The sequence below is a fragment of the Papio anubis genome, chromosome 8 (genome assembly GCF_008728515.1).
Source record: "Papio anubis isolate 15944 chromosome 8, Panubis1.0, whole genome shotgun sequence".
In the NCBI taxonomy this organism is placed as follows: Eukaryota; Metazoa; Chordata; class Mammalia; order Primates; family Cercopithecidae; genus Papio; species Papio anubis.
The window spans coordinates 108,655,939-108,668,450 of record NC_044983.1 but is presented as its reverse complement, the minus strand read 5'-3'; the positions used below and the strand labels follow the sequence as shown (position 1 = coordinate 108,668,450).

Genomic DNA, 12,512 nt, shown 5'->3' with positions numbered 1-12,512 from the left:
TATATTCGTCCAGGATCACTCTATATATGACATTGTATGTCCTTAGTAATCTCTCTACATTATAATATACATGTTTAATGTGTGATTAAAATCTTTGTAAACATCAATGTATTGAATTTATTAAATATATGTAATCATTTTATGTAAGCATTAATTTATTCAAATATTAAATGTGGATATGATTTATGTAATTATCATTCTATTATGTTTTTTTATAATTAATTCACATATTATCATCATTATGAATATACATTTTCTATATTTTAGATTAGTTCTTGGTAGAAACAGGATGACTAGGTCAGAAGCAAATAATATTATTTATATTACTAATATGCTTTCCAGAATCTTATATAAATGAATATTATTACAATTAGAAAACTATAATTCATTATCTCTCAGTCTTACCAGGCTTACATCTTTTATCCTTAATTTGATTATTTACATATATCTGATTTTTACAGATATCTAACATGTTCTCTTGTTTGATAACCACTCTTATTTTTTCCTGCAAATTGTTTTTTTTTTGGTCTATGTATCAGTAGTTTTCTTGATAATTTACATAATTCATTTATTCTAAAACATGTAAATGTGTCCCTTTTTTGTGACAAAAATATTTCTCAGCTTGTTGGTTGCCTGTTAAATCTTAGCTGTTTTTTCCTGCACAAATAAGTGAAGAATTTTAAAATTTTTATATAATAATATACATTGTCCATTTATTTAAAGATTCATTACATTTCTTTTAATATTAGAAAGTCCACAAGCTGGATCTTTTATAAACACTCATTTTTAAATTCTTTTTCCTAATTTTCAACATGTACAACTTTAATACATATGAAATGTTATAGAATGATAATCTTTTCTCAAAGTGGAAGAGAATGATTATTTCTAAATACCAAAGTAGTAGTGTAGTTATTTTTTAGAAGACTTGACTACAAAAGCTTTTATTTAGTGTGTCTCCTGACATGTTACTATGGTCTCCTCATTGCTACTTTGATATGGCCTATCATTTTGGATGTTGGGGTGTAATAGAAATCCTGACTTACTATAGCTTAAACAAAAAATTGATTTGTTTCTCCTATATAACAAGAAGCTTGTTATTAAGAAACTTGTCAGTAAAGCAAAAGCTTTCCCAAAGGTCCTTAGAAGGATTCTTCTCCTATATCATTGGCCAGAACAGCCTGACATCACCATTCCTTGGTCAAAAGTATTCTAGAAAAACAGCTTTCATTTTCGACCTCAATTGTGGAAAACAGCATGGCGAAGGCTGAGGGCCAGGCAACTGACAAAATCTATCACAATATCCAAAGCTTAATTTTTGCATAATATGATAGATAAATAAACGTTATTTCTAAATAAATTATTTCTAAAGGTGTGATTTAAAAAGAGGAAGTAATTTTCACAAGGTCATAGTCATGGTGTAGTAACGACTACAACATAAACTTTACTTTCCTGAGTTATATAAATGTCCATGGATTAGAAATCTTTAAAAGGATACGTAAAGATAAAAACAAATATAAGTGTAAGTGTTAGCATAACACAAAATCTTAAGGTGAAGGCAGATATAATAAAGTTAATACCACATGTTCTCACTTATAAGTGGGAGCTAAACATTGGGTACTCATGGACATAAAGATGGCAACAATAGACACTGGCGACTAATAGTGTGGGGAGGGAGTGAAGGAAGCAAGGGCTGAAAAACTTGTGTACTATGCTCATATCTGGGTGATAGGATCATTCACCTCCTAGGACTTGGTATCATGCACTATACTCATGTAATGGACCTGCATATATACTCTCTGAATCCAAAATAAAAGTTGAAATTAAAATAAAATCATTTTAAAAAAAAGAAAAAACTTTGGGAGGCAGATGAACTCGGGAGTTTGAGACCAGCCTGGGCAACATGGTGAAACCCCATCTCTACAAAAAATACAAAAAAAGTAGCTGGGTGTGGTGGCCTCTGCTTGTAATCCCAGCTACTCTGGAGTCTGAGGTGGGAGGATCGCTTGAACCCAGAAGGCGGAGGTTGCAGTGAGCCGAGAATGCACCACTGCACTCCAGTCTGGGTGACAGAGCCAGACCCTGTCTCTAAAAACAAAACAAAAGAAAGAAAGAAAGAAAGAAAGAAAGAAAGAAAGAAAGAAAGACAAACAAACAAACAAAAAAAAACACCCTGCCAAAAAGAAATTGAAAGCTGATTTTAATATGGTGGTTGATAAAAGACTCTCTCTTATTTCTTAAACTAAATTCAGATGCATACGTAAACTTTATGACTATCCTTAACTGCTCCTTAAAGAGGGTCTACATGTGGTAAATTTCACTTATACGGAGTTGAAAACAGTAATTATAACTTCTATGCCATTAAAATAAAAGACAAAGAAAGGAAGTATGAGCTATCACATCATTAACTAAAAAATATAAATTACCAAAATAAAACAATACAGATACAGAAATATGAGTTCTAAATATTGAACAATATACCAAATTATAATTCATTACAGGTATTATGACTATATACATAAAAAAGCTTAAATGGGCCGGGCGCGGTGGCTCATGCCTGTAATCCCAGCACTTTGGGAGGCCCAGGTGGGTGGATCACAAGGTCAGGAGATCGAGACCATCCTGGCTAACACGGCGAAACGCCGTCTCTACTAAAAATACAAAAAATTAGCCGGGCGTGGTGGAGGGCGCCTGTAGTCCCAGCTACTCGGGAGGCCAAGGCAGGAGAATGGCGTGAACCCGGGAGGCGGAACTTGCAGTGAGCCGAAATCGCGCCACTGCACTCCAGCCTGAGTGACACAGCGATACTCCACCTCCAAAAAAAAAAAATGTGTGTATATACACACACACACACACACACACACACACACACACACACGATTTACTTGAGTTTTATAGAACTAAAAAGAAAATGTAATGTGTTGGTACATGTCAATAGCTCATCAGTCATTATTAAGAAAAATCACAAAATATATTATATTGCAAATAATAGCAAAATTTTGTAATATGTTGAGAATAAACTCCCTAAGTATGAAACGGAACTTAGAATTTAAAAAATTGCCATCTAGTGCAAAAACACATAAAGTTGTAAAATAGAGAACCACTCTATAGCTATCGGTAAAATGAACTTTTTAAAGCTCTCCTTCTGTGAAATGAGAAGTAGTCCAAATGTTTGATTATTGGGTAGATATAGATTTAATATCATAAAAAACTGCCAAATAGCTTTTCTAAGCTGTGTACGGATTTTGTACTTCACCACCACTGTATGAGAATTCTAAATGCTCCACATGTTTGTTGACATTTGAGGTTGTCAACATTTATTCTGGTATTATTTTGAACTTATGTGATAACTAATAATATTGAGCATGTGCTTATCAACCATTTATTTGTGAAGGATTTGTTCAAATATTTTGTCTACTTTTTAATTGGGTTGTCTGCTTAGTCTTGATATATCAAATTATAAGGGTCTTTGCAATCTTTATAGCATTTATTTGACAAATATATGCATTGCAATTGTTTTCTCCGAATCTGTTACTTGCTCTTTCATTTTCTTACACTATCTTTGCATGAGTTAAGGTTTCTAATTTGAACAAAGTTCAAATTATTAATATTATATTTTGTTAGTGCTTTCTTGTAGTACAATAAGTATTTGCTTATCCAAAGATGGAAAGCTATCCTGTATTTTCTTCTGAAGGTTTAGAGTGCTAGCTTTATATTAAGATCTGTGATTCTTCTTGAATATGTGAAGGAGTCTAAGTTCATTTTGTCTGTTTGAGCATTACAGTGAAGAATTAAGGTGTACATTTTAAGGAATCCTAGAAATGACAACTTAATAAATTATGTGTCCTAGCTGGCTGCCTCTGGACACAATTATAGTAAAGCATGTTTCAAGTACATTTTTTAAAGTATTACTTGATAAACTAAGTTTTTTTCTAGAAAAGGCTCTGCCTTATTTTTTCTCTGTATTTCTACAGTAATGTTACTCTTCTCCTTCGAATTTTTACTTTGTGACAGTATATAATCTTTTTATGCCTTCTTGGTCATTATTCTAGAATATATTTCATTACCATGGCTAAATTATCTGTACTTTATATACCCCTTTATTAAATAACAATTATTTACCCAGTATTTTTTTTCTAGATATGTTGAGGCGTTTAAAATACGTAACATTCTGTCACAATTCAAATTCATTATACAAACTTGCTGGATTATTGTCATAACCATAGAATTCAAAAGCCTAATGGATATAATTAAGGAACGGTAATTAGAGTGAGTAAACAACAATCTGTAGCTTGAATTCCCACGTGTGTAATTGTTAGACCATTTCTTTTTGGTTCTTTATAATTAACAAGTAGACCTTTTCTCCTTCAGAAAATGTTGGCAGTGTCCCCATAAATATTCTTGAGCAGCCACTATGCTTCTTTTCTTACATGGTTAATATTTCTTCTCTCCTTAGCTCCCTCAATGTCCCATAGAACTTCTTGATACTCATGATTAAAATCTTTCCTCACTATACTTGATGCTTCTTTCAATGCCATACAATAATCTGTTTCCTTTCCTGTAGGCATAATGTTGAGGTAGAGAATGACTTTCCCATGAAAATTATCCAAAAATATCTAAATGGCTTAGGTGATAGAAACAAACGACCAGAAGGTCATTATATTTTATGTCAGTGCACTCCAGTGATTTAACGCTACCTAAAGACATGGTCTCTCATGTCCCTATCTCCAAGTTTGCCTAAGATTATATTGAGAGTGATATAACTCAATCCAATCAGCTGACTATAAAGATTTCTCCCTTCAGAGTTGGAACCAATCCTTGTGTACTGATTGTGTCTCTTACATAACAAAATGTTTGGGAAATGCAGAGGCTCTACTGTCTGATTCAATGGCATAGAGTGATTGTGTGTATAGCTGTGTGCCAAAATGACATATGTGATATTAACAACTGCTTATAATGATAAAGTTATTATTTATTATTTCTCAATAAATAAGAAAAGAAATACCAGAGTTTTGCTATTGATCTATAATATTAATGAGACCCACCAAGTGACAAAGTGAACTTTGCTTACTGTTGGTCCAAATATGACCTCAGTCATAGCCTTGTATAGAAAACACACACCCTGGGAAACAGAAGCTGAGTGTAGAAATGCATTTTACTATGGACAAACTTGAAAATACCATTATATTGATTATATTGTGTTTAGTATCCCCCTACCTAACACTTTAATTTACAAAAGACTTATTGCATTGCCATTGGGCATTGGACATTCGGCGAGCAAGTGATTTAGAAAAAAGCCAATTAAAATTTTGATGCATCTTAGGCAGTTAATGATTCTTCTCTTTAGATATCATTACTCACTTTGGAGCATTCAGATTAATGATTGCATAGATCTCAAGGACAGACAGGATTTCTAAAACTTTTTGTCAACATAAAAGGCTCTTTCAAATCTGAGTAAGGCAAGGATTCCAGAGTATACACAACTATTTATTGTTTATACCAGGCATTTTGCCAAAAAGAAATGAGGTGGCCTTTAGTGAAGAAATGGACTAAATTAAACCATTAAAACTGGGGTTAAAAGATCAAACAAAAGATGACAATAAGCAAGTTTAAACACTTTGTTCCTTAGATTATATTTATTCAATCTTTTATAGTAAATCTGCGGAAAGGTTTACTTCCATTAGCCTGCTTTCAGTAAAACAGCACTGATATCCTAAAAGCAAACTGCACATGGTGTTATAATTGACTAAAAATATTTCTGGTGAAACTCACTTACGCTCCATAAACATTCATTTTCTCATAAGTAAAATGGCATAATTGAAGTGACCATTTGATAATCTTGCAGAAAGCATGTTAATGTGCTTATAAATGTAAATGTTTTCAGTAACAAAATTTCTACATAATTAACATGAATTCCTAAATAAAATGTTTAGATAAGACATTTTAGAATAACTCTGAAGATTCATTTAGTTGTATTAGTAGTTCATATTGTGAGGGAAGATACATATACCCTGTGTCTGTTAAAAACTAACATTCTCTGAATACATACTCTGTCAGGCTATTTATATACAATGCTCATAACATCATTTCAGATATTCTTCCTAATATTTTTGATTATACAGTTGAGAAAATAAAATCTCAAAAATATTGATATCTATTTCAAGATCAAAAACAGGATTTCAAGAGACTGAAGTGTGAACATAAATAAGTTAGAGCACAGCTCATTAATTATACTTATTTGCATTTTTCAACTATAGCATTTTTGGAGTGATGAATCAGAAGACCTAAGCCAGGCAACCATAAAATCAGATAACTTTATTAAATTATTTCATTGAGTCATTTTACTAAATTAAAATGTCACAAAGATTAAAGGGTATAAGAAAAGTGGTCACATTTACATTAGGGTCCACTTAAGAATCTCACCTATATGACTTATTTTCTGTTAAAACATGACATACATCCAAAGGATATTGCACCATCAAATAATCATGTAAAAAGAGGACTATTCCTTCATAGATGTTCAAGTTCGATGTTATAAAGGTATTTAAAAGATATAGAACCCATACAGAAAAAGAATGAAATTTATCAACATAAAAATATATATAATTAAGTTCACAGCCACCCAGTTTGTTTTCAGAAATACTAAAGGCTTTTCAGTTGTATTTTTAGAGAAAAAAATCACAAGTGTCACATATATATAACATGACGGATAGAAGAACTAAAATGTATAAAATATAGACCCTTGCCACAGCCACTGCCTACATTTTTGTGGTAATTAAAAATCATAAACGAATCATAGCAACCTCACTTCATTCACTTTAAGATAATGTTTTCTAATTACAAAAGTCAAATTATATCTGAGTGAGATGTGATTATTAAAAAAAAAAGAAAATATATAAAACAATTCATTGCCATAATATATTTATTAGAATACTACCGTTAACTCTTTAATGCATCAATTTATCTTGCCATATAAATTTTCTATATTCTCTATTACTGTATTTTAAGAATATAATTTATTCATCGTAATATATGACTCTGTAGCATAAACATTGCGATGTGTTTTATTAAAATGAGCACCAACAAGCCTACCACTAAACCAGGATGCTGCTCACGTTTTGTTCCATTTGTATCCCATCCTCGCCTTGCTGTGACTTCACCCTACCAGTAACAAGCACCTCCATGTTGTGGTCATTTTTAGCTTCTTTCAAAATTATACTTTAATCATACATGAATGCATCCTGAAGCAACATCACTTTTAATTATGCTAATTTGTAAGATTTATAAAATATATGTCATCCCATTTAGTTTATTGGGACATGCTTTCTTGGCTCAACCTTATGTTTCTAAGAGTTAGTCATGTTGTAGCATGTTGCTATAGTTCGTTTTCACTCATTTTAGCTCAATTGTATGCATTTGCCACACTTCAATAATAAATATCATGCCATTTTTAAAATTTTGAATTCAGAGGATATATGTGCAGGGTCTTTACATGGGTATATTGCTTGATGCTGAGCTTTGGGATACACATAATCCCATTACCGAGGTGTTGAGTATAGTACTTGTAGGTAGTTTTTCAGCATACATCCCCACCCTCCTTCCCCCATCTAGTAGTTCCCAGTATCTGTTGTTTCCATCTTTATGTCTATGTGTATTCAGTGTTTAACTCTTTCTTATAAGTGAGAACATGTGGTATTTGGTTTTCTGTTCTTGCATCAATTTGCTTAGGATAATGGCCTCCAACAGCATCCGGGTGGCTGCAAAGAACATGATTTCATTCTTTCTTATGGCTACATAGTACTTCAGGGTGGATATGTACCACATTTCCTTTAACCACGTAACTGTTGATGCAAGCTTAGGTTGGTTCCATGACTTTGCTATTGGAAATAGTATTGCATTTTTTCTGCCTCTGTTAGACTACAGTATAAAAATTAATATGTATTTAATAAGAAAATATTCTGTGATTTTTTTTTTTACTCGTATCTTCCTTCAACAAATATCAACAATCCATTGACACAATGTTTTGATATAGGCATTGTGTGCACATAACTGCTCCAGGGATCTCCCTCCTTCTTACCTTCCTGTTCCTCAGTCTCTACTGTTTGCTATCCTTTCTGTGACCCTCATCTCTAGCCAGACCTTGAACTCTGCTTTGTGAGTTTTTCATCCCTGCTATATCTTTTGGATTTTACCAAACATGTAACTAGTCTCTCCAAGCTCTCGTCCATCAGCTCCCCACCTTCCAAAAAGAAGCTATTACAAACAAACCTTCCTGTGTTATTTGGAGGTTTTATTCTCTTGTCTTTGGATGATAGGAGAATATTAAAATCAGCAAGATGTTGCATTTAATGATGAGGATGTACTCTCTTCTTGATTAATTCATGATTGATGCTCAATAAAATACTTGCTGATTAGAAGTTTAAAAGGAATTTTTTATTATGGAACAGATTTAGCAAATTGATCTGCTTCTTCTTAATTTCTAGAATAACAATGAAATTAAAATGTTGAAAATTATCATATCAATTTATACTTGAAGTGTTCATGAATGTTATAAAGTGAATCCCACTGTTATTATATCAATGTCTTGTTATTCTAGGAAAAAAGCCTTATTTAGGTTAAAATATGTAAGTATTTTCAAAATGTGTTTTGAGAGAGACCTAGCAGGATTAATATCCAGAATAAATAAAAATCATGGGGAAAATTTTTCACATAAAGTCTTCATTTTTATTTCCCAACACCAACCTAACTATATTCTTATTATATCTTCCCATATCCCATTTAAAAACTAAATTTTAATTATAGTATTAACCTTATTTTTATACCTTCTGATTGCTCTTCTTATCCTCTATTATTTGACATTGTGCAAGTTCACACAGCTAATATTGTACTTACTGTGTGTTGTATCAAAGCCTATTGATTAAGTATATCCAACTTTACTATATATCAACAAATTTTAGTTTGTTACATATTGTCTCTTCTGCTTAATCACATCTAAATTTGTGTTTTAATAAAAGCAGAAATTTGATATTTTTCTACAAGATTTCGTAATAACTAAATGTGTCAGTCAGGTGCACGTTATATAAAACAATGACTTTAAATTCCCATCATGGTAAAAAGTCTATAGTTGTTTGAAATTAAAATATATTTCTTTATCAAAAATAAATAAAAGGTAGGCTGGGCGCGGTGACTCAAGCCTGTAATCCCAGCACTTTGGGAGGCCGAGACGGGCGGATCACGAGGTCAGGAGATCGAGACCATCCTGGCTAACACAGTGAAAACCCGTCTCTACTAAAAATGCAAAAAAAAAAGAAAAAAAAAATAGCTGGGCGTGGTGGCGGGCGCCTGTAGCTCCAGCTACTCAGGAGGCTGAGGCGGGAGAATGGCGTAAACCCGGGAGGCAGAGCTTGCAGTGAGCTGAGATCCGGCCACTGCACTCCAGCCTGGGCGACAGAGCGAGACTCCATCTCAAATAATAAATAAATAAATAAATAAATAAATAAATAAATAAATGGTAAACATATAACTGCTTAATATGACCAGCTCTTGGTGTTGAATAGGCTGAATAGACTCTGAAATCTTTTTGGTTAGGGGCAGCTATATTTGTCTTTGTATGTCAGATACTTAACATAATACTATTATGATATAAATATTCAGTAATATTTGCCTACTGAGTGGATCAGAAATGACGAGCTTAAATAAAATAGCGTTTTTATTTTACTAATTTGTCCAGATTAAACTAAATCTTTTCTTGGTATGATTAATTGGAGTAATTTATTTTTCCCATCTGATTTACTATTGCATCAAATTGTTAGATAAATTTTTCATATTTCAGTTCTTGTGGTTAACTTTGATGTTTTCTATGAACAATTTCTAACATGAAATTCCAAAGTTTCCATCAAATTCCAAGTAAAATATTTTCATTCATAATACAGTGTATATTGACAGTTAATGGGTGACCAGATTCTAGTATGTTTACCCTTTAACAAATACTGTACTGAATTAAACACTACAGTTTTACAATAGGTATTGAGACCTAATAGAGTATCTTCTCTATATTTGTAGCACCTGATTTCATAATAGCTACATGGAAATTCCTTAGTTTAATATATTAACTTAATAAAACAATTTAATTCAAGATATACAACACAATATTTTAACATAAAATGTTTTGCTTTTACTGATCAAGCATCGATATGCTTTTCTTATAGCATACAAGAAAGGACAAGCATAAATAACATTGGGTTTAACTTTATTAGAAAGTAGCATAACCCTGTATCTCCCTATTACCACCTTCTTTTATTTTTTGGATTGTGTTTACAAGGATGCAACCCGAAGTCATTCATTTTTTTATCTAGTTGTTTTCTGGAAGTTTGCATTTGATAGAATGCAGAAAAATGGTTTTCGTGATGGAGCAACTGTTTGGAACTACAAAATAGAGACAATGTTGCCTGGTTTTCTGACTTGTAGAGATCGTGTGTTTTCTAAGCAAAAAACAGAAGGAGGAAAGACAGTTTCTCTCTGCCAACTTTTTGGTATTCTCTATATCTGATAACATGACATTCATGGGACGCTAATTGCCCTATTCAGGTCAATTCTGTTCTTCTCATGAAAATCCCTTCTAGAATCTGGTCACACATTTACTTTCAACAAATATTTTATTTGGAAGTTTCAGGGAGCTTTCTTTCTGTTTTGTTTGTTTGTTTGGTTGGTTGGTTGGTTGGTTGGTCTGAGACAGAGTCTCACTGTGTTGCCTGAGCTGGTGTGCCGTGGCACAATCTTGACTCACTGCAACCTCTGCCTCCCGGGTTGAAGTAATTCTTTTCTGGTGCGTTAGCTTCCTGAGTAGCTGGAACTACAGGCACTTGCCACCTCGACCAGCTAATTTTTTGTATTTTAGTAGAGATGGGTTTCACCATGTTGCCTAGGCTGGTCTTGAACTCCAAGCTTAGATAATTCTCCCACCTGGGCCTCGCAAAGTGCGAGGATTAGAGGCATGAGCTACCACGCTGGCCCTAGTTTTCTACTATTCTATTTTAAACTCACATATTTTTCAATCCACTAAATTGACCTATTGGTAAATTTTAAACTTTATTTTATATCATTCTTTCTGCTCTACTTTTAGATAGTTAATATTTTAAAACAGTATTATTTTTGTGTTAATGTTCTTTGATGGGAAGACATTTTGTTCTTCTAATACTTAAGTCTGAATGTCTCTCTTTTCTTCACCTTCAAATTATATGTAAATTGTGGTGGCAACAGTGTTAAATTAGTAGAAACAATATGAATTTTGGAGTCAGATAAAAGCCTCTTTTGAATTATAGTTCTTCCACTAAACAAATAGGAGTGAGCAAACCACTTAACCTTTCTACATAACAGGGTGATTACAGTCAACGATAATTTATTATGCATTTTAAAATAACTAAAAGAGTATAATTGTAATGTTTGTAACTGAAATAAACGATAAATGCTTGGGGTGATGAATGTCCCATTTACCGTGATGTGATTATGACTTATTATATGCCTGTTTCAAAATACATCATGTACCCCATAAATATATGCACCAGCTTTGTACCCATTAAAAATAAAAGGAAAATAAAAATAAACTGTATGGAAAATAAGGATATAAACACTGCTATTTTTACAGTGTTTTGTGGATTAAATGTGTAAAACATTAACTCAGTACATGACACACACACAACGTTTTACATAATCATTAGTGAGATACTCTTGAAATCTTGGCTGCTATGACTCTGCATTACTATTTATGATGTTATGATTCAGTTCCTCATTTTCTCCTTCCACAAGTCTGTAATTAGGATTATCCTTTATTAAGGTGGATGTCAGTCACACTATAATTTATATTTTTTTCATAGTCAAACATCTTAAAATGATAGTCAATATGGGCTACTATATTTCCTCTTTTCCTATTTCTGTTAATCATCAATGACTTAGATTTGTCACCTCACTGAAGCTACTCAGAACAAGGTGATTTTCTAATTGCCAGATCCATGGATTAATTTTAAGCATTCACATTAACTTCTTACATCAGAATAATTTGGATACACTCATTAAAAATTTAGCAAAACTAATTGAGAGTCCTCGCAGAACAGCAAAAAGAAAATGGTCTAATTTCCGACTTTATCATTTGCTAACAATGTGGCCTTTAATGAGAAATTTATATTCTCATAGGCCTTTGGTTTCTTCATTTTTAAAATGGAATAATATAAATAAAGTCATGTATAGACATATATGTTATGGGAGGTAATGAGATAATGTATGTTGAACGTTTGATTCATTATATAATAACTGGTAGCATTTAACATTATTTCATTAGTTAAAGTAATTATGCTGATTTAATATAAAAACAGACAAACAATTATTTCATTGACATAAATAATTTAATTTTAAAAGCATCCTCGAATTTCCTTTTCAAGATAGTTTGATATTCCTTATTAGCTAAAATTAAATTAAGTGACTCATATACATGTGGCAATATAATTCTTAATGTAATACAT

The 12,512-nt window shown here is 32.3% G+C and overlaps 1 protein-coding gene across 6 annotated transcripts in view; it reads left to right on the top strand.

Moving 5' to 3' along the window:
• CSMD3 (CUB and Sushi multiple domains 3) overlaps positions 1-12,512 on the top strand; it is a 1,287,556-nt gene that overhangs the window by 136,574 nt on the left and 1,138,470 nt on the right. The window lies entirely within an intron of this gene.